Genomic DNA, 3985 nt, shown 5'->3' with positions numbered 1-3985 from the left:
CTACTTCTTCCCACCCCTCTTTGCCTTCAATTTGCCAATTTTTTTTTCCTTTTCAACAGTCAACTGATCTGAAGTCGTAGATTTTTTTCCTTTCTTTGCCTTCAAATTGCCAATTCTGGTCTCCTTTTCAGCTGTCAACTGATTTGAAGTCATAGTTTCTTTTCCTTTCCATGCCAATTTTCTTGGTGAGTATGTCAGATTAGTTGGAATGCTCACACCATTGTCATCTCCTTTGAAGCCAATCCTCCTGGTACCAGTTGGTCGAATCTGTATCTTTTTAGCTTGAAGCCTAGTCCTAGCTTCAGAAATTGCCTTCGGCCTTAGAATTGTCTGCTCGTCTTCACTTTCATGCTCACCTCTATCCTCATCAGCAACTGCACTTGAAGGTGCAACATGTTGCTCATCCTCAGATTCATCAGCAACTATTTTTCTCTTTGACTTTGAAGGTCCAGTAGGTTTCTTTTCAATTTGCTTTGAATTTGAAGGACCAGCAGGTTGGATACTCTGTTGACTGGAAGAAGCAATAAAGCCAGGAGTAAGCATGAAGACACTATCAGATTCTTCTTGACTGGCTTGGGGTGCTGACATTGGCACATCTTGGGTTGGTTGTTTTGATCTTTGAAGCTATAAAAATGACAAAATTAGTTAGATGTTGATTTAACTAGTGTAAATATTGACCAAGTAAAGAAAATTACATACCATAGGACATCTTCTTTGGTTGTGACCTGTTGCACTACAATGTCCACATGTCATTTTTAGTCCTTTTCTTGAAGCTAACCACACCCCTTCCCTTTTCCTTGCCTCATCCTTTTCTCTCTTTCTCTTAAGTTTTGGCCTGCCTACCAATTTATGTATTTCTGGTGGCTCCATAGCATGAGAAGGATCAACTTTCCAGAACTTCTCACCTCTAACAGGTTGTATTTTATGCATGTATACCAACATGTAAGCTTCTCTGGAATACCACCAACTCAACTGATCCAGTGGTTCTTGTTTGTCATGAAGATATGCTTTAATGGCATGAGGACATGGTATACCAGTCAAGTCCCATGTCCTACATGTACACTTCTTCCTATTAAGATTCACCACATGCCTATCTTCACCCTCAACTACCTCATATCCTTGGTCTCCATTAGATTGAACTTGACAACATTGTGCAATGATATTGAAATCATTATACAACTCCATGGCATATGGACTAAAATCTCCTTTCCAATTTTTACCTTCTTCTTCAAGTTTTTGCAACCTATTCATAATCTATATAACAATACAACAGTAAGATCAACATATCCTATCAATATAACAGTCACATCAAACTATATTCTGCTATTTCTATTAAAACACTATATCTATCAATGAAAATAAATTTATAGAGAATTGAGCACTGCTCTTTAAGGCCTTAATCTCAAATGTAAAATTCAGTTCCTGATAAATTCGTTTTGTAGCAGAATTTGAAAAGAATAAGAAAAATTACAACTTTGTGAGCCGAAAACTCAAAATCACCAAACTGTAAACAACCCAAACTCTAATTTTCAGTATTATCCCACATTAATCTAACCTACAGAGAACCTAATAGTTAGATTAAGATAATATAAAAGATGATAATATAAACAGTAACAACTCACCTTGATTCTAATATTTTCTAACATCTTGATTATAGGTTTTGCCCTTGCTTCTAGAATCCATTTGTTGAATGACTTGGTAAAATTATTCTCACATGAGTGATTTTTGCAGACTGTGTCAAAATAAGCCCTGCACCAGTTTTGTGCAGGGTACCATACCAAATCCTTTGCAGCTTGTTTAGACACAGCACCCATGACTTTCAATTGATCATGAAATTCTTCTTCATAGGTGCGCCTGACCACCACAGTAACTTTCTCATCTGTACACCTTTCCAAGCCTTGCTCCAATTAGCTTCTATGTGCCTTGCACACCATCTATGATGTGCTTTAGGAAACACCTGACTAACAGCATCCAGCATCCAGTAGCCCCTGTAACAATAAAAATCATAACAAGTTAAAGTATTATTTGTATAAGAATTTAACTGAAAATCAGAAACTTATTAAAATCAGAAACAACTACCTTATGCATATCAGACATGAATGTTACTCCTTCACCATTTGCCAGGTCTAGAGAATTTCTCAGCAACTCAATAAACCATTTCCATGTTCTAGATGTCTCTCTGTCCACCACTGCCCAAGCAAGTGGATAGAAGTGTTTCACTGAATCTTGTCCCATTGCAACCAACAAGATTCCCTTGCATTTTCCTTTTAAAAAAGTCCCATCTAGCCCTATAAAAGGCCTCAAACCTCCTTTCCAGCCATTTTTTAAAGCTTGAATGCACACATACATTCTTAAGAATTTTCTTTTACCTTGTTCCAAAGCATCTCTAGATATATTTATGATAACATCAGTACCAGGGTTGCTGTCCCTCAATTCTTGAGCATAGCCCTCCAACTTATTGAATTCATCAATGTAGCTACCCTCCAATTTCTCTAACACAAGCCTTTTAACCCTCTTCATCTTGGAATAACTAACGTTCAAATTAAAATTATCATCTAAATCTTGTCTCATATCATTTACACTGTACTTTGGATTATTCTGAAGTTTTTTCTTGAAGTAGTATGCTAAAGCTTCTTGAGTGACTCTTCTATTCTTAAAAGCATTTTCACCACATGAGTGTTTGGTGTTCAAGGTTTTAATTTTGAATCCCTGATTTTTCCTATCTTCAGATATCAAACACTCAAATGGACAACCAATATCACACAAGTATCTCAATCTTGTAGAGTCACTTTTTTCAACTTTAAGTGCAACCTTTCTAACAATAGAGTAAAAACTCACAATTCTTTTAGCTTCTTTAAGATCTTTAAAGCACATACCCTTTTCCAACTCTAAGAATCTATCTAGCTTGTCACTGATCTCTCTGTTTTTTTCCTTTCTAAAGACTTCCAATTCATCACTATTATAATCACTAGGAATAGGTTCATTTTGATCCTCATCCTCCTCATTTGATTCACAATCAGTTGCTACCTCTACTGGCACAGCAGGGTAAGGCTTGTTCAAGTCACAAATATTAGGAATAACAACAGTAGCTTCACCCTCATCTACAGCAAATAATTGAAGGACACTAAACTGACTAGACAGAGCAGATTGTAGAGTCCTAATGCTTGAATCATCCTCAAGCAAATAATATCTACCAGTTGGCCCTGTTACTAACAGTTGTTTCACAGCCCTAAACCCATATTTCTCAATGAACTCTGAGCAAATGTCAATATATGACAGTAAATCCACATCATAACCATGCCAGGTTTCATCCAATTTTTTAATGTATACAACTTAAGGAGAAAGGACCCATTTGCCCCCATAGTTAAATACTAAATCCACTTTTTCGGTCATTCTTCAAATTTTTTACATGGCAGACAAAAAAAGTGAAAAGGAATTGTCAGCCATAAACAAAACAAGTTATAGGAAAACTAACATTATTTAATTTGAAGATAAAGGTAGTAAAGTTATAGGGACCACTAACATTATTTATTTCAACTTCACATAGAATACAACACTAAAACAAACAAAAAAGTGCACAAATTGGGAACAATAAAGTCATACACATACCAGTCACACACATACCTCACTCGAGAAAACAATCTATAAAGCACGTAAAAGCAATAAAAGGCCCTAACATAAGAAAACAATGTATAATGTCAACACTACACAAACTTCACAACACTATAGTACAATAGACCAAATGCAATCAAAACTCGAATAGAACTAAACCCTAACTATTTACGAATACATTTAATCGAACAATCATTACACAATATTTATCAAAATTATTAAGAGTAAGTCTTTAGTTCTTACTTTATCGGAGTAGCAAATCGATTTCTTCACTTTTTACTTGAACAAAGCGGCAAATCCAACAACTGATGAAGGTGGGGGGAAATGTTTAGGGTTTTGTTTAAAGAAATGGGTAATGGGTGTTTTATTTGGA

At 35.6% G+C, this 3985-nt stretch overlaps 2 pseudogenes; both read right to left on the bottom strand.

Annotated features, from left to right (window-relative positions):
- On the bottom strand, positions 1-709 carry LOC125855655 (uncharacterized; annotated as a pseudogene).
- Positions 710-2084: 1375 nt separating this feature from the next.
- Positions 2085-3744, bottom strand: LOC125855593 (uncharacterized; annotated as a pseudogene).
- Between the last annotated feature and the right edge of the window lie 241 nt (positions 3745-3985).

Source organism: Solanum stenotomum, chromosome 2 (assembly GCF_019186545.1).
Source record: "Solanum stenotomum isolate F172 chromosome 2, ASM1918654v1, whole genome shotgun sequence".
Lineage (NCBI taxonomy): Eukaryota > Viridiplantae > Streptophyta > Magnoliopsida > Solanales > Solanaceae > Solanum > Solanum stenotomum.
The sequence above is the reverse complement of the archived record's forward strand: the minus strand, read 5'-3'. Positions and strand labels throughout refer to the sequence as shown.